At 44.4% G+C, this 18622-nt stretch overlaps 1 protein-coding gene across 1 annotated transcript in view; it reads left to right on the top strand.

The window, feature by feature from the left end:
- The first annotated feature begins 1355 nt into the window (after positions 1-1355).
- LOC112810669 (major allergen I polypeptide chain 2-like) overlaps positions 1356-18622 on the top strand; it is a 26029-nt gene continuing 8762 nt past the window's right edge. The window contains exon 1 of the mRNA XM_025854402.2: positions 1356-2433. The gene's annotated coding sequence lies outside the window, so the exon portion shown is untranslated. The remainder of the gene's footprint in view (positions 2434-18622) is intronic.

Here is an 18622-nt window from a genome sequence, read left to right as displayed (position 1 = left end):
AGCATGTTGACAGAGATGGCCAGCGGCCTTTCTATGATCATCCTGATCAGCTGGGCTCAGCTTCAACCTGGTCTGTGCGCTAGTTCAACATAGGGGACCTGGTCCTGCTCTAACAAAAGATTTGTCGGTTTTGTTTATTGTTTCAAAAATCCAGCTCTTAATTTCATTGATTGTGGTTTCCATTTCATTTCTTTCTGCTCTGATCTTTATTTCCTTCCTTTTCCTGCTAACTTTGGACTTAGTTCTTTTTCTAGTTCCTTTAGGTGTTAAGTTAGATTGTTTGAGATTTTTTTTTTTTTAAGATTTTATTTATTTAGGGTGCCTGGATGGCTCAGTTGGTTAAGTGTCTGTCTTTGGCTTAGGTCATGATCCTAGGGTCCTGGGATTGAGTCCCGTGCTGGGCTCCCTGTCCTGCAGGTAGTCTGCTTCTCCCTCTGCCCCTCCTCCCAGTCATGCTGTCAATCTCTAGAGAGAGCAAGCGAGAGAGAGCACGACGAGCAGGAGTGGAGGGGCAGAGAGAGAGAGGGAGAAGCAGACTCCCTGCTTAGCAGGGACCCCCCTCCCGCAATTTGGGGCTCGATCCCAGAACCCCGGGATCATGACCTGAGCCAAAGGCAGATGCTTAACCGACTGAGTTATCCAGGAGCCCCAAGATCTTTCTTTTTCCTTAATGTAGGTGTTTATTGCTATAAACTTCACACTTAGAACTGCTTTTGCTGCATCCCACAAGTTTTGGTGTGTTGGGTTTCTATTTTCATTTGTTTCAAGATATTTTTTACTTCTGTTTTTATTTCATCCTTGGCCCTTTGGTTGTTCAGAGATGGTTGTGTAATTTGCACGAATTTCCAACTTTCCTCCTGTTACCAATTTCTAGTTTCATTCAGTTGTGGTTAGAAAAGATACTTGGTATGATTCAATTTTCTTAAATTCGCTAAGATTTGTTGTGTGACCTAATATATGGTCTATCCTGGAGAATGTTCTGTGTGTGCTTGGGAAGAATGTGTATTCTTCTGGTTGGATGGAATGCCCTTTATTTCCTGGTAGGTCCATTTGGTCTAAAGTATGGTTCAAGTCCAATGTTTCTTTATTGATTTTCTGCCTAGATGATCTACCCATTGTTGAAAGTAATGGGTATTGAAGTTCCCTACTATTATGGTATTGTTGCTTATTTCTCTCTTCAGAGTTGTTAGTATCTGCTTAATATATTTAGATGCTCTGATGTTGGGTGAATATATATTTACAACTGTTAAATCTTCCTGATGAAATTGATGCTTTTATCATTATATAATGACCTTCTTTGTCTCTTGTGACAATTTTTTAAAAAATGATTTTATTTATCAGAGAGAGAGAGAACACAAGCAGGGGGAGTGGCAGGCAGAGGGAGAAGCAGGCTCCCTGCTGAGCCAGGAGCCTGATGTGGGACTTGATCCCAGGACCCTGGGGTCATGACCTGAGCTGAAGTCAGATGCTTAACCAACTGAGCCACCAGGCGCTCCTCTTGTGATAGTTCTTAACTAAAGGTCTTTTACCTGTATTAAGTGTAGCTACCTCTACTTTCTTTTGGTTTCTACTTGCTTGGAATATCTTCTTCCATTCCATCACTTTGATCCTTAAAGCTGATCTGAATCTCTTGTAGGCAGTATCTAGTTGTATCTTTTTTTAAAAAAATATTTTATCTATTTGTCAGAGAGAGAGTGAGCACAAGCATGGGGAGGGGCAGAGGAAGAGGAAGAAGGAGAATCCCCACGGAGCAGGAAGCTCAGATCCCAGGACTCCAAGATCATGACCCCAGACAAAGGCAGATGATTAACCGACTAAGCCACCCAGGCGCTCCTCTAGTTGTATCTTTCTTTCTTTTTTTTTTTTTTAAACAATATGGCTTATTTTTCCTTTATATCTTAAGATTTTTTTTTAAAGGTTTTATTTATCTATTTGACAGAGAGAGACACAGCGAGAGAGGGAACACAAGCAAGGGGAGCGGGAGAGGGAGAAGCAGACTTCCCCCTGAGCAGGGAGCCCGATGTGGGGCTCGATCCCAGGACCCGTGGATCATGACCTGAGCCGAAGGCAGATGCTTAACGACTGAGCCACGCAGGAGCCCCCTCTAGTTGTATCTTTTAAAAAAAAAAAAAATCCATTCAGCCACTTTATGCCTTTTGATTGGAGAATTTAATTTACTTACATTTGTAGTAATTATGAGTAAGGACTTGCTAATGCCATCTTATTGTGTGTTTTTTTTTTTAAGATTTATTTTAGAGAGAGAGAGAGAGAGAGCACGCGTGTGTGCAGTGGGAGGGGCAGAGGGAGAGAATCTCAGGCCGATTCCCGGCTGAGTGTGGAGCCTGTCGCAGGGCTTGATCTCAGGACCCATGAGACCATGACCTGTGCTGAAACCAAGAGTCAGACGGACGCTTAACCAACTGAGTCACCCAGGTGCCCCTCATTAGTTGTTTTTGTCTATTTTGTAGTTCTTTGTTCCTTTCCTTTCTTCCTCTTTTGCTGTCTTCCTGTGTGAATTGATGATTTTCCACAGTGGTATGATTCATTCCCTTTCTCTTTTTCATTTGTGTAACTACTGTACGTTTTTGCTTTGTGGTCCCCATGAGGCTTACATAAAACTTCTTAATGCCATAAGAGTCTATTTTAAACTGATAACTTAATTTTGGTCACACATGAAAATCTATTCTTTTATTCCCCTGTATTTTTTTAAATTGAAGAATAATTGACATACAATATTGTATTAGTTACAGGTGTACAATATAGTGATTTGATAGGGATTTACATTACAAAATGGCCACCACAATAAGTCAAGTTACTCTATCACCATACAAAGTTGTTATAATATTATTGACTATATTCCCTATTGCTGTACATTATATCCCCATGTTTTATTTTATAACTGGAAGATTGTACCTCTTAACCCCCTTCACCTCTTTCATCCATCCTCCCAAAACCCTTCCCTCTGGTAACCATCAGTTTCTTCTCTGCATCCGTAAGTCTGGTTCTGTTTCTGTTTTGTTTTTGTTTTGTTTTTTAGATTCCATATATAAGTGAAATCATACAGTGTCTTTCTCTTTCTGACTTATTTTACTTAACATAATACCCTCTAGGTCTATCTGTGTTATCACAAATGGCAAGATTTCATTTTTTTATGGATGAGTAATATTATATTGTATATTCTATGTATACACACACACACACACACACACATCTTTTTTTTTTAAGATTTTTTATTTATTTTTTGACAGAGAGAGAGACAGCGAGAGAGGGAACACAAGCAGGGGGAGTGGGAGAGGGAGAAGCAGGCTTCCTGTGGAGCACGGAGCCTGATGCAGGGCTCGATCCCAGGACCCTGGGATCATGACCTGACGCGAAGGCAGACACTTAACAACTGAGCCACCCAGGCGTCCCCACACCACATCTTCTTTATCCATTCGTTTATTGATGGACATTTAAGTTGGTACCGTAACTTGGCTATTATAAATAATGCTGCAATAAACATAGAGGCGCATATGTTTTTTTTGGATTAGTGTTTTTTGTTTTCTTTGGATAAACACCTACAAGAGGAATTGTTAGATTGTATGGTAGTTCTGTTTTTAATTTTTGAGGAACCCATACTGTTTTCCATAGTGGCTGCATCAATTTACATCCTACCAACAGTGCACGAGGGCTCCCTTTTCTCCACATCCTTGCCAACAGTTGCTATTTCTTGTCTTTTTGATACTGGGTGTTCTGATAGGGATGAGGTGATCTCTCATTGTGGTTTTGATTTGCATTTTCCTGATGCCTAGTGATGTTGAGCATCTCTTCTTGGGCCTATTGGCCATCTTTATGTCTTCTTTGGAAATATGTGTGTTCAGGTCCTCTGACCATTATTAGATATGGACTTTTTGATATTGAGTTGTATGAGTTCCTTTTTTCTTTTCTTTGTCAAGTTTTTATTTAAATTCCAGTTAGTTAACAGACCATGCAATATTAGTTTCAGGTGTAAATTTAATGATTCATCGCTTACAATACTCAGTGCTTATCACAAGTGTCCTCCTTAATACCCATCACCCATTTAGCCCATCCCCCCGCTCCCCTCCCCTCCAGCGACCCTGTTTGTTCTCTATAATTAAGAGTCTGTTTTCTCGTTTGCCTCTCTCTTCTATTTTTTCTCCCTATGGTCATATGTTTTGTTTCTTAAATTCCACATATGAGTGAAGTTATGCTTGGAGCTACAGAGTATTTGTATTTCTCTGATTGACTTATTTTGCTCAGCATAATACTCTCTAGCTCCATCCATGTCATTGCACATCAGTGCACATCAGTGCACATCCATGTCATTGCACACTGATCCTCATAAAAAATGATGACTGAGTAATATTCCATTGTATACACCACATCTTCTTTATCCATTCATCAGTTGATGGACATTTGGGCTCTTTCCATATTTGGCTATTGTGGACATTGCTGCTTTAAACATTGGGATGCATGTATCACTTTGAATCAGTATTTCTATATCCTTTGTGTAAATACCTAATAGTGCAATTGCTGGAATGTAGGGTATCTCTATTTTTAACTTTTTAAGGAACCTTCATACTGTTTTCCAGAGTGGCTGCACCAGTTTGCATTCCCACCAACAGTGTGAGAGGGCTCCCCTTTCCCTGCATCCCCGCCAACATCTGTTTTTCCTGTGTTGTTAATATTAGCCATTCTGACAGGTGTGACATGATATCTCATTGTGGTTTTGATTTGTATTTCCCTGATGATCAATGATGTTGAGCATCTTTTCATGTCTGTTAGCCATCTGTACGTCTTCTTTAGAAAGATATCTATTCATATCTTTTGCCCATTTTTCAACTGGATTATTTATTTTTTGGGTGTTGAGTTTTATGTTTTTTTTTTTTAAGACTTTATTTGACAGAGAGAGAAACAGAGAGGGAACACAAGCAGGGGGAGCAGGAAAGGGAGAAGCAGGCTCCTCATTGAGCAGGGATTCCGAAGTGGGGCTCAATCCCAGGAATCTGGGATCATGACCTGAGCCAAAGGCAGATGCTTAACAACTGAGCCACCCAGGCACCCCAAGTTTTAAAAGTTCTTTACAGATTTTGGATACTAAACAGTTATGTCTTTTGTAAATATCTTCTCCCATTCTGTCAGTTGCCTTTTAGTTTTGTTGATTGTTTCCTTTGCTGTGCAGAAGCTTTTTTTTTTTTTTAAGATTTTATTCATTCATTTAAGAGAGAGAGCACAAGCAGGGGGAGAGGCAGAGGGAGAGGGAGAAGCAGACTCCCCGCTGACCCGGGAGCCTGATGTGGGAATCAAGCCCAGGACCCGGAGATCATGACCTGAGCCGAAGGCACACGCTTAACCACCTGAGTCACCCAGGTGCCCCTGTGCAGAAGCTTTTTACCTTGAAGTCCAATAGTATATTTTTGCTTTTGTTTCCCTTGCCTCAGGGGACATATCTAGTAAGAAATTGCTATGGCTGATATCAGAGAGGTTGCTGCCTGTGTTCTCCTCTAAGATTTTGATGGTTTCAAGTCTCACATTTAGGTCTTTAATCCATTTTGAATTTATTTTTGTGTATGGTGTAAGAAAGTGGTCTGGTTTCATTCTTTTGCATGTTGCCATCCAGTTTTCCCAACACCATTTGTTGAAGAGACTCTTTTTCCCATTGGATATTCTTTCCTGCGTTGTCAAAGATTAGTTGACCATATAGTTGTGGGTCCATTTCTGAGTTTTCTGTTCTGTTCCATTGATCTATGTGTCTGTTTTTGTACCAGTACCAGACTTTGTTGAGGGTTTTTACCAAGAATGGATGCTGTACTTTGTCAAATGCTTTTTCTGCATCTATTGAGAGGATCTTGTGGTTCTTATCCTTTCTTTTATTAATGTGGTGTATCATGTTGATTGATTTTGTGAATATTGAACCACCCTTGTGACCCAGGAATAAATCCCACTTGATCATGGTGAATGATTCTTTTAAGTATTGTTGGATTTGGTTTGCTAGTATTTTGTTGAGAATTTTTGCGTCCATGTTCATCAGGGATTTTGGCCTGTAGTTCTCTTTTTTAGTGGAGCCTTTGTCTGGTTTTGAAATCAGAGTAATGCTGGTCTCATAGAATGAATTTGGAAGTTTTCCTTCCATTTCTATTTTTGGAATAGTTTGAGAGGAATGGGTATTAACTCTTATTTATTGATTGATTTACTTACTTATTTTTAAGTAGGCTCAATGCGGGACTTGAACTGATGACCTGAGATCAAGACCTGAGCTGAGACCAAGAATTAGATGCTTAACCAACTGAGCCACTCAGGTGCCACAGGTATTAACTCTTTACATGATTAGTAGAATTCCCCTGCTAAGCCATCTAGCCCTGGACTTTTGTTTGTTGGGAGATTTTTGATTACTGATTCAATTTCTTTGCTAGTTATCAGTCCGCTGAAGTTTTCTATTTCTTCCTGTTTCAGTTTTGGTAGTTCATATGTTTATAGGAATATATCCATTTCTTCTATATTGTCCAACTTGTTGGCATATAACTTTTCATTTTATCCTCTTATAATTGTTTGTATATTTGGGGTATTGGTTGTTATTCTCTCTCATTTGTGGTTTTTATCCATGTGGATCCTTTCTCTTTTCCTTTTGGTAAGTCTGGCTAGGGGTTTGTCAATTTTATTATTTTTTTTCATAGAACCAGCTCCTGGTTTCATTGTTCTACTGGGTTTTGTTTGTTTGTTTCTATATCACTTATTTCTATTCTAATCTTTCTTATTTCCCTTCTTCTGCCGGCTTTAGGCTTCATTTGTTGTTCTTTTTCTAGCTCCTTTAGATGTAAGGTTAGGTTGTTTATTTGAGATTTTTGTTGCTTCTTGAGGTAGGCCTGTATTGCTGTGTACTTCCCTCTTAGGACTGCTTTTGCTGCATCCCAGAGGTTTTGGACTGGCATGTTTTTATTTTCATTTGTTTCCATGTATTTTTTTTTAAACCCAGTCTTTGGTTTAAAACCTAGTTTGTCTGGGGGTGCCTGGGTGGCTCAGTTGTTAAGTGACTGCCTTCGGCTCAGGTCATGATCCCAGGGTCCTGGGATTGAGCCCCACATTGGGCTCCCTGCTTGGGAGGTGGGGAAACCTGCTTCTCCCTCTCCCACTCCCCCTGCTTGTGTTCCCTCTCTCGCTGTGTCTCTCTCTATCAAATAAATAGATAAAATCTTTAAAAAAAAAGTCTAGTTTGTCTAAGTGTGGCTACTCTGGCTTTCTTTTGACATCCATTGACATGGTAAATGGTTCTCCATCCCCTCACTTTCTTTCTTTCTTTTTTTTTTTTAAAGATTTTATTTATTTATTTGAGAGAGCGAGAAAGAGAGAGAGAGAGAGAGAGCAAGCACATGAGAGGGGGAAGGGTCAGAGGGAGAAGCAGACTCCCCGCTGAGCAGGGAGCCCAATGCGGGACTCGATCCTGGGACTCCAGGATCATGACCTGAGCCGAAAGCAGTCGCTTAACCGACTGAGCCACCCAGGCGCCCCTCTTTTTTTTTTTTATATTTTATTTATTTATTTGAGAGAGAGAGAGAGAGAGAATGAGCAGTGGGAAGGGGCAGAGAGAGGAAGAGAAGCAGACTCCCCACTGAGCAGGGAGCCCGACATGGGGCTCGATCCCAGGACCCAGAGATCATGACCTGAGCTGAAGGCAGATGCTTAACTGACTGAGCCACCCAGATGCCCCATCCCCTCACTTTCAATCTGCAGGTGTCTTTAGGTCTCAAATGAGTCTCTCGAAAGCAGCATTTAGAGGGGTCTTGTTTTTTTTTTTACCTATTCTGACACCCTGTGTCTTTTGATTTGAGCATTTAGTCCATTTACATTTAGAGTGATTATGGAGAGATATGTATTTAGTACCATTTTATTACTTGTTTTGTTGTTCCTGGAGATTTTCTCTGGTCCTTTCTATCCTTGTCACTTTTGGTCTTTCTTTTCCACTCCAAGAGTCCCCTTTAATATTTCTTGCAGGGCTGGTTTGGTGCTTATGAACTCCTTTAGTTTTTATTTGTCTGGGAAACTCTTTATCTCTCCTATTCTGAATGACAGTCTTGCTGGATAGAGTATTCTTGGCTGCAGATTTTTCCCTTTCAGCACTTTGAGTATAAGATGCAATTCTCTTCTGGTTTGCCACGTTTCTGTGGAGAGATGTGCTGTTAACCTTATTGGTCTTCTCTTGTAAGTTAAGGACTTCTTTTGTCTTGCTGCTTTTAGGATTTTTTTCTTTATCTCTTCTTTTTGCAAATTTCACTACAATATGTTTTGGTGTTGGCCAGCTTTTGTTGATTTTGATGGGCGTTCCCTGCGCCTCCTGGATTTGGATGTCTGTTTTCTTCCCCAGATTAGGGAAGTTTTCAGCTATAATTTTATTTTTATATGCAACTATTTTCATGAGTTTATATTATATATATATATATATTTTAAAGATTTTATTTATTTATTTGACAGAGTGAGACACAGCGAGAGAGGGAACACAAGCAGGCTTCCTGCTGAGCAGGGAGCCCGATGCAGGGCTCGATCCCAGGACCCTGGGATCATGACCTGAGCTGAAGGCAGATGCTTAACAACTGAGCCACCCAGGTGCCCCCAGCTATAATTTCCTCAAATAAACCTTCTGCCCCTTTATCTCTCTCTTCTTCTGGGACTCTTATTATACAAATGTTATTACATTTGATGGAGTTACTGAGTTCCCTAAGTCTACTTTTGTGATCCAAGATTTTTCTTTCTATTGTGCAGCTTCATTATTTTCCCTAATTCTATCTTCTATATCACTTATTCATCCCTCTGATTCTTCCATTCTTGTGATCATTACATCCAGTCAGTGGGATCTCGGTTATTATATTTTTCATTTCAGCCTGATTGGTTTTCAGCTTTTTTATCTCTGTGGTAAGGGTGTCCCTGATGTCTTCTATGCTTTTCTCAAGCCCAGCTAGGATCCTTATGATTGTTGCTTATGATTGGATCAGACATATTACTTATATCTGTTTCAATTAGATCCTGGCCGTGACCTTTTCTCGTTCTCTGTTTTGGGATGAATTCCTCCATCTTGGCATTTTGTCTAGGTCTCTGTTTTGTTCTCTGTGTTAGAAACGCCTGTTATGTTTCTGCTCCTGAGAGTGATGGCTTTACAAAGAAGAGGTTGTATACTGTCGAGTGCCTGGCGCTGCAGGAAGGGTCTCTGGTATGTGCTGCAAGCCCCCAGCAGCTGTTACAGCTGCTCTTTCCCTCAGGTCGGTTCCCTACAGAGTTTCTTCTTGCCTCTAGTGGGGAGTGCTTGGACCTTGGCAGCTTGCTAAAAGAGACCTGATGCTATTTCCACCACAACTGAAGCTTTGCAGAACTCTGTGGTCCGTAGACATGGTGCGTGTGGAAGCTCGTGCTTGTCTGCCAGGGGAGGGGCCTAACGCAGGGTGCAGGGCTTGGTATAAGCAGGGTAGGCAGCCAGTGCTGTTTACTGATGTTGGCTTACACTAAGCGGTGGAGGAGGTAAATGGTACCAGCCTGCTCCTTTGTCCCTGGAGAGAGGAGTCTGTGCTTGCTGCTCTCGGGGAAGCGCTTTCAGAGGAGCAAGTAATATCCCCTTGTGCGTCACGGGCATTTTCAGATCACTGAATCCAGTCCGTCTCTGGGTTGCCTGCCTGCCTGGAGCAGCGCAGCACGCCCTGGGCTCTACGCTAGCCAGGCCTGCTGCCTTTTAAAGTTCTAAACTTCAGGCACCTGGGGTGGCTGGGACCTGCACTGGTCTTCTGGGAAAGGGACTTTATGCTCCAGGACTGATGCAGGTTTGACCCAGAAGGGCAGGCATGCCAGATGCAGGGATGTGGGATTTAGCAAGCAGGCTAAACCACCAGTGTCCTGGTTAGTTGCCATCAGCAGGTATGTCTGCACCGATGCTGAGGGGCAGGGGAGGGAAATGGCACCTGCTGGTTCTTTTGTCACCGGAGAGGCAATGCCACCTCTCACAGATGTTCTCCAAAAAGTACAGTTTCTTCCCATGCCCCTTAGGTAATCCTTAATTCGTGCCTTCTGCCCCAGGGTTTTGCTTGCCTCTGCTGAGGCGTGGGGCAGCATCCTCAGTGGCCTATCACAGCCAAGCCCAGGGACCCCTGAAACTCTAGTCTTTGAGCCCCACTGGTTGCAAAAACTGACGAAATTCAGTCTCTCTCCTTTTCAGAGCCAATGGCTTTGGGGAAGTGTTCTCCTTGTGCATATCCTTGCGTGGTCTTCTCTCTTATGCCTTTCTCTGCAACCAGGGCTCCCTCCCCTCCACAGCACCCACGATCCATTTCTCCCCCAAACCACGTCTCTGCACTTCCTACCTCCTTGAAGTGGCCTCTTCTCTCCCTCTAGTTGTGTAGTTTGTTCTGTCAGTTCTCAGGTTGATTTCTTGAGTATTCAGAATGATTTGATAGTTATCTAGCTGTGTTTGAGGGACAAGGCAAGCCTAGGATCCTCCAACTATGCCGCCGTCTTAGCTGCCCCCTTGAGTTGTATGAGTTCTTTATGTATTTTAGACGTTAATCCACTATTGGATATACCATTTGCAAATATCTTTTCCCATTCACTAGGTTGCCTTTTTGTTGTTGGTGGTGGTGTCCTTCACTGTGCAAAAACTTTTTAATTTCAGTCCTATTTATTTTTGCTTTTGTTGTTCTTACCTGAGGAGACAAATCCCCCCCAAAATATTACTAAGACTGATGTCAAAAAGCTTACTGCCTATTATTTCTTCTAGGAATTTTATGGCTTCAGGTCTTACATTTAAGTCTTTAATCCATTTTTAGTTTATTTTTGTATATGGTGTAAGAACGTGGTCTGGTTTCATTCTGTTACATGTAGCTGTCCAGTTTTCCCAACACCATTTGTTGAAGAAACTGTCTTTTCCACACCGTATGTTCTTGCCTCCTCTCTGTGGGTTAATTGACCGTTTAAACATGGGTTTATTGCTGAGCCCTGTATTCTGCTTTTGTTCCAGTACCACATAGTTTTGATTCCTGTAATTTGTAGTGTAGTTTGAAATCATTCAAAGCCATTCAAAGGCTCTTGCCTATGCGTTCTCAGTGTCTCTTGACTCTTCACTTGCTTGGTGGAGCCTGTTCCCTTGATGCTTCTCCCATTTGGTTTCCTGTGAGTATAATAAATCTTTTAATTACATATGTCTCTTTGAGTATAATTTCCACAGTCATGTTGAACTGATCCTTAAACACCTGATGGGGGGGGACTTACTCCCCCATTTATGACACACCCAGCCAGCCCCTATGACAGTCTGTGGGAGCAGTCAGCTGTGTCCCTGTGCTTACCCCTTTTTGGAGCACTTTATCTTTAAGTCCTGCTAAGCACCCCCTTCAGTCTTCTCCCACTAGTCTCCTTCTCCATCATTTTGTTGAAATCTCAAATCCTCTAATGAGCCCCTTCTAATTCTCTTTGGTATGTGAGGTGATCAGTTTTAATATTTTTTTTATCCCCCATTGGGTTTGGTCACTGGTAGGAGAGGACATAAGTGGAGATGCCCACCATCTGTAAGTGGTTTTATTACTAGTGGTGTGTTGACATGGTGCCATGTGTTCTTTTGCTTGGACATGTTTCTACTTTGGGCTGCCTTCCTGTTAGCTCAGTGCGGCCAGGACCCTGGCAGTGAAGGCCAGGATAGCTAGCTCTGAGGAGGTGTTGACTGGCATCTTGGAGAGATAAGGGGGCTTGGCCTGTGAAGCAGTAAGCAGATATCTGCCTTCACTTTGTGATTGCCCCCTTCAACGTGCATTCCAGGACCTGCAGTTCCCAGGGGTCTTGAAGGTCTGAACTGGATAAGGAGTATTAACTGCTCCAGGAGATGCTTCCAGCCAAGCCAACACTCTGTAGTGGTTTCCAAACACTTTCCATGTGAGAATCTCACCATCCACTGGAAAACAAGTAAATATCGCTTCCCTTTAAAATTGTCTTTCTGCAAAGCACTATGAAGGCAGCCCTGGGAATTGCCAGTTAAAAAAAAAAAAAGTCTGTTCTATTTTGATGAAAATGTCTTATTTTGCATTTTTTAAAGAGTTTATGTGAGAGAGAGAGAGAGAGGGAGAGAACATGAGCAGGGGGAGGGGCAGAGAGAGAGAGGGAGAAGCAGACTCCCCACTGAGCGGGGAGCCCAATGTGGGGCTCCATCCCAGGACCCTGAGATCATGACCTGGGCTGAAGTCAGACACTTAACCGACTGAACCACCCAGGTGCCCTTTATTTTGCATTTTTTGGTAATTTATGAGGATGAACATCTTTTCTATGTGATGGCCGTGTGCCTCTCTTTCCTGTGATTTTCCTATTTATGCCACTTTCTTCAGTTCTTTGGTGTAGGGTTTGAATGTTCTGAAACGTTTATTCTCAAAGAACTTTCAGAATCAGTTCATCACATAACAAAAGAGAATAAATATGTGGTAGAATTTTGACTTGAAATGGTTTCAAATTCTAGATTACTTTGGGCATAATTACTTTTTTTTTCCATTTATAAAAGCTGTTATATAGCAGTGATGCTTTATGGATTAGGATCTTAATATGCCTCACTTCTTTTTCTGGCTCTGTGTCATTGGTCCAAATTCCAGAATGGTGACAGTCAATAGGGGAGGTGTGTTTGCTCTTCTGCTGGCTATGATGGAAAGGCTGCAGAGAAAGGTCAAGTCCAGTCTTCACTGTCAGTCTGGTTTTGGCTGTGGATTTCCTGACTATAATTGTGGGTTTGTGATGAGATGTCTGGCTGACTCTGTGAGTGTCTGAGGGAGAGGTCTGGTGTGGGGCTGAATGGTGTGGGGGCTGCAGGATCGGGGTAGGGGACTCTTCCTGATAGGACATGGTCTGAGTGACTTGCCAAGGGGGAAATGCACTGCAAACAGACCGCAGGAATGAGAGGCCAAGGTCTGAGGGCAGAGCTGAGGGAAGATTTCATCTTTGTGACAGAAACACAAGGAAGACTGCAGCAGATAAGCGTGGGATCAGGGAGGACTGCAGGGTGGCCCAGGCCCATGAGCACAGGCCCGGGGAGCTGGATCTTTGCTCTTCTCCTTTCGTCTGCCTTCCTTCTCTGTCCCGGAGAGCACTACTGGGCTGCCCTCCCGAAGCTGAGGGGGCAGTGACAGCTGGAGGATTCTCAGCGACAGGAGGGTCATTCTCCGGGACAGCTGGGGTGCTGCCTGATGACATGAGGCCCCTCTGGGCCTCCCAGGGCTGGGGGGATTGTGGCCCTGACACACTTTGGCACCTCGGAGGGTGGTGTTTGTGTACCTGCCAAACACTCACCTGTCTGTGCCCAACCGCTCAAGTATGTCCCATCAGCCCACACCCAGTACACATGCTTGTCCCCAGCTGCCCACGTCATGCACATCCATCACACACCTGCCACATGACTGGTCACATGACTGCCTCATGGAACCCTCTCGTACTCGCCTGAAGTTCACCACCACACAGGTCACCTCAGTTGCATGACATAGACTGATGACAGACTTTTCTGTGACAGTGCCTGGGCCAGGGTTAGGGTTTGTACCTTCACCTCTGAGGTCCCTGATGGTGGCGGTGGCTGGAAGCAAGGGAAGTCACCCTGCTTGAGACTCTCTGCCTTTTATTCCACTTTATGGAATGTGGTGACCTTTGAGTTGAGCCAAGAGTGGATGAAGATTTCCAGCACGCTCAGCCAGGCCCCCTCTGATTCTCTGTGCAAGTCCGCACATGGGGCCTGAGTGCTGGCTAGATTCCTCGGTTGTGTGGGTCTCAGACAGGTACTGTCGTCCCTGAAGCCAGACAGAGGCATGGAAATTGCCAATTCAGAACCCATCCCTCCACTGCTCTGCTCACAGTTTCTCTGTGCCCCTGCTTTGCTTAGCTCTACTCCCTATACATCCCCTTCTTTGCCTGTTCTCTGGTCCTTGGGTGGAGGATTCACACTGAGCCTGGGGAGGAAGGCTGCGTCAGGTTTGGGGGAGATGGTGTGATTGAGGGCATCATACATGTGGGACGATGAGGCGGAGACCTAACTCTGACTGGGGATAGTTTTAGCAACCTTAGGAGCAAAGGTTGACCCTGACTCTCTTATTCCCTCTCCGGGGGTGAGGGGCAATTACACTGACCCTGTTCCCCTTCACAGCAAGACTAGGCTATTCTTTTGGTCTCCACTTCCACAGCTCACGTTTTACCGCTTGGCTTTCATTCCCACATCCACGCTGCAGTGGCTCCTGGGGAGGTCCCTGCTGGCCTCTGGTTATCAGCTGGGTACTGCCTTAACCTCATCTGGGGAGAGCTTTCTCCACCAAGGCTGTGGTAGAGTATTACTGAGAGAAGACAATACAGACACGGTATATTTTAGAGATAGATTTGATAGGCGATCTGGCGGATTTGTTGTGAATGGTGAGGGAAAGGGGCTCTGGGGGTACCATTTACTACAATGGGGAAGAATTCCCATGGTTAGGGGGAAAGAGGGTATTTTGGGGGAAATTTGGAATTACATTTTGGACTTTGGACAGATATTCGAGTGCATCTAATAGGAGATTTCAAGTAGGCAGTTAGCTATGAGTTTGGAACTCCGATCTGGAGTGGAGGTATAAAATTGAGAGTTAGTGCCGTAAAGATGGTGTTTTAATATAAGAACATCTATGAGATGATGTGGGGACAGAGAGAAGAAAGAGAAAGGAGTGGGTACAAAACATCACTTGTGCACCACTTTGAATCGTATCAGCCTCACCTGTTACCCTGGCCACTGCTGGGACTACCAGATCAGTAAAAGTTTAGATGATCTCTAGACTTAGGAAATGCTTCGCTTACCATCATTTTACAACAAATGAAGCATGCCAGTTGTCTCATGTTCATTAAAGTCACTGGTCTTGCTATGTTCCCCCTCAACCAGAAGCAGTTGATTTGATTGCCTGGTCTTTTGAAGACTCAGGTACACTGGTTGGGCACTGACACATTTCTGGGCTGGTAGAATGTCCTCCGGGATACAATGTGTGCTCTAAATCAGCAACCGGTGTGTGAATAACGAATCAGCTGACTGGAGGAGGCACATCAGCACTTCTTGCGGTCTTCTTGCCAGTTTTTTTCCCATAGCCTAGAATCCTGAGTCTTAGGTTCTGAGGGGTTGCTGGTAACATGGAGAGATTTGAACTCTGGGAGGTCGCTTCTGGTTGTCCTGGGCAGGGCGCTTAATGGATGAGTCTGGAGGAAGGATGCCATATCCCAGAAAGATGCTAGTGCCAAGGTCAGCACTTAGGGGTCCCGAACATTTGAGGGGAAATAACCTCTATGAGGTGGGCAGGTTGGGGCCAGGAGGTTGAGTCTTAAGTAGGATGCATAGGATGCGGGTGAGCCTTGAAGGAGGTGTTGGGAGTGCTGGATAAAGCCAGAGAGTGGGTCATTGAGAAGTAGGAGGCCAGCTCTGAGCTGGCAGGGATCCTGGCAAAAGGTTTAGCCCAGAGCTCCTGGGAGGCTGTTGGATGGCATGGGAGGTCTGAGGGGGCCTCTGTTGCAACCAAATCCCTAAAATCTCCCTCAGCTTTCCCTGCTATTTCGCTCGGCCCAGGGAACCAGAGGAGAACTGGTTCTCATGATCCAGGGGAGATGTGTAGAGACCGATGCCCCACAGCAAGCTGGAGGGAAGTGAAGGAGAAACAGGAGCTGACAGGATGGGCTGGGGCTTTGCCAGGCAGCTCAGGTAAAGAAGGGAGTTGTAGGCAGGAGCCAGAATGTGCTGTGGCCTAGAGGCCTGAAACTATTGGTCATGTTCTAAACACTGTGGGTGGTTTGGGTGATGGATGAGAAAAGTGGCCAGAGGCAGGTAGGTCTCAAACGATCTTCAAAGCGTCTGCATTTCATCCTGGGGAAGGGTGATCAGGTATCCCTGAGGGGTTTGAGTGGAGAACAGGCTGCTCAGATGTGAGTTTAAGAAAGTTTACTCTGGCAGCTGTGGTGAGTAGACGTAGGGAGTTGAGCCTGGGGGAAGGAAGCAATTGCCATCATTCGGGTCATAGTCAACAAGCATGAAAAATCATTCACTCTTTATTTGCTCTTTTTTTTTTCTTTTAAAGATTTTATGTATTTATTTGACAGAGAGAGAGAGAGAGAGCACAAGTAAGGGAAGGAGCAGCTGAGGGAGAGGGAGAAGCAGGCTCCCCGCTGAGCAGGGAGCCTGATGCAGGACTTGATCCCAGGACCCTGAGATCATGACCTGAGTCGAAGGCAGATGCTTAACCGACTGAGCCACCCAAGGTGCTCTAATCATTGATCTTTTGAACGCAAACAATTTTGAACCCATGAAGTGTGGCTCTAGGGTCCATGCTCTTAACCATTACATCATACTGCCTCTCCAGCTTCTTTCTTGGAAGGAATGCCTGGATCCAGACATTCTGTGCATGAAAGGGATAGGGAAGTGAGATTAGAGATTTCAGTGGTTCCACATAGAAATTTCCCATCCATTGCTTCTTTTTGGCTTTGCAGCTTTATTTACTCTTACCCACTGCACTCCCCAGTGCCTCGGAAGCCCAAACCTCTTTGGGATTCTGTAGAAAAAATTGGCTTTTCCCTTACTTATTAGATGTGGCTTTCTCTGCCTGGGGTTAGCACATCTTTCTCTGCTTTCTATTCTCTGAAGACATGTCATTTTTATTTATTTATTTTTTTTTATTTTTTTGAGAGACAGAGGGAGAGAGAGAGAGAGAAACCCCGCGATGGGCAGAGGGAGAGGGAGAGAGAGAATCTTAAGCAGGCTGTATGCCCTGCATGGAGCCTGACACAGGGCTCGATCTCATGACCCTGAGATCATGACCTGAGCCAAAATCAAGAGTCAGAGGCTTAACCGACTGAGCCACCCAGGCACCTGATTCTCTGAAAACATGTTATATTCAACCACCTAGTGATAATCCCTGTACTATTCCTTTTGTCCATGTGGGTTTATACTTTTAAATTCTTTTACTGTCTTTTTCATGGGACTTTGAGAAGGAAAAGAGAACCAGAAATTTATTTTTCACTGTTTTTTTTCCACTTAACAGCATTTACTGAGAGGTGGGGTGTTTTGTAAGCCTGGGCTGATGCAGTGAGCACACTGTGCACCACACTGGACAGTAGTACACAGTCTCCTTGGACTTTAATGATCAGCCTGCAGCCCGTTTTGCCTTATTCCTCCTGGGCTCCTTTCAGTGTCTCCCTTAGTCTAGAGCTTCCCCAGTAATCTCGGGCCTTGCTTTATTATTTTTTTTCCTGGGCACCTAGACCAAAATGGGTTAGATATCCTTCTGATTTATTCTTATGTCTTCTGTGCCTCTCTTGAAAGAATGTAGTATGGGCTAGCCCCTCATGGCCTCAGTATGGAAGAAACTCCTCAGGCTTTTCCAGTCTTTTCCTCTTGCCGCCTTCACCAAACGTCTTCTACTCTGCTTGGTTGCCTTTCCTTTTTGGTCAGGAAGCTGGATGTAGGTCACCTGGTCAGTTTGTGTTCCCACCAAGGGAGACCCAGACACGAGGACTTGGGGGCAGGCAGTTTATTTGGGAGGTGATCTCAGGGTGCTCAGGTGAGGAAACTCAGGGAAGTGAAACAGGAAAGTGAGAAAAGCCAAAGGGCTGGGCAACTGGGACTCATGACCACCGGGCACCTTATCAGAGGCGGGGTGGAATTCACCTCCATAACTGAGTCGAGGAGGCTGGGATCTGTATTGTTTGAGGGTTCCCTGTGGGCATAAACTCCTTCACACTCTCAGAGTGAGCCTAAGAGTTGTTCAGCAAGCTCCCAGGTGGTGGGGAAGGCCAGTGAACAGTGAAGGGAGATGCAGGTGTTTGAGGAGGGACGATGTCTCCAAGAGGGGATTATCTGCCACAGCTTCAGGTGAACTTAGGTGGGACTACGTGGAACTGGGGCGAGGCTTTTATGATCTCAGAGGCAAGGTCATGTGAGAATCTGACATCAAAAGCCTCAAGTTTCTGACATTCACCTTTCAAGCCATCAAAGTTTGGATGTCAGACAGAATAGGATTTAGAAGGGCATCTGAACTTGACTTTTTTTTTTTTAAGATTTTATTTATTTGACAGAGAGCGAGAGAGACAGAAGAGAGGGAACACAAGCAGGGGGAGTGGGAGAGGGAGGATCCTGGCCTGAGCCAAAGGCAGACACTTAAAGACTGAGCCACCCAGGTGCCCCGCTTTTTTTTTTTTTTTTAAGATTTTATTTATTAGAGAGAGAGAGAGAGAGAAAAAGGGGGGGGGGGGAGGGACAGGGGAGAAGCAGACTCCCCGCTGAGCAGGGAGCCTGAAGTGGGACTCGATCCTAGACCCCTGGGATCATGACCTGAGCTGAAGGCAGACACTTAACTGACTGAGCCACCCAGGCGCCCCTGCACTTGATTTTTTAAAAAATTTTTTATTGTTACGTTAATCACCATACATTACATCATTAGTTTTTGATGTAGTGATCCATGATTCATTGTTTGTGCATAACACCCAGTGCTCCACGCAGAACGTGCCCTCTTGAATACCCATCACCGGGTTAACCCATCCCCCCACCCCCCTCCCCTCTAGAACCCTCAGTTTGTTTTTCAGGGTCCATCGTCTCTCATGGTTCGTCTCCCCCTCCAACTTACTCCCCTTCATTCTTCCC

Source organism: Callorhinus ursinus, unplaced genomic scaffold, assembly GCF_003265705.2.
Source record: "Callorhinus ursinus isolate GAN/ISIS: 27379988/994484 unplaced genomic scaffold, GSC_fseal_2.0 scaffold61, whole genome shotgun sequence".
NCBI classification, from domain to species: domain Eukaryota; kingdom Metazoa; phylum Chordata; class Mammalia; order Carnivora; family Otariidae; genus Callorhinus; species Callorhinus ursinus.
This window is presented reverse-complemented; position numbering and strand designations above follow the sequence as displayed.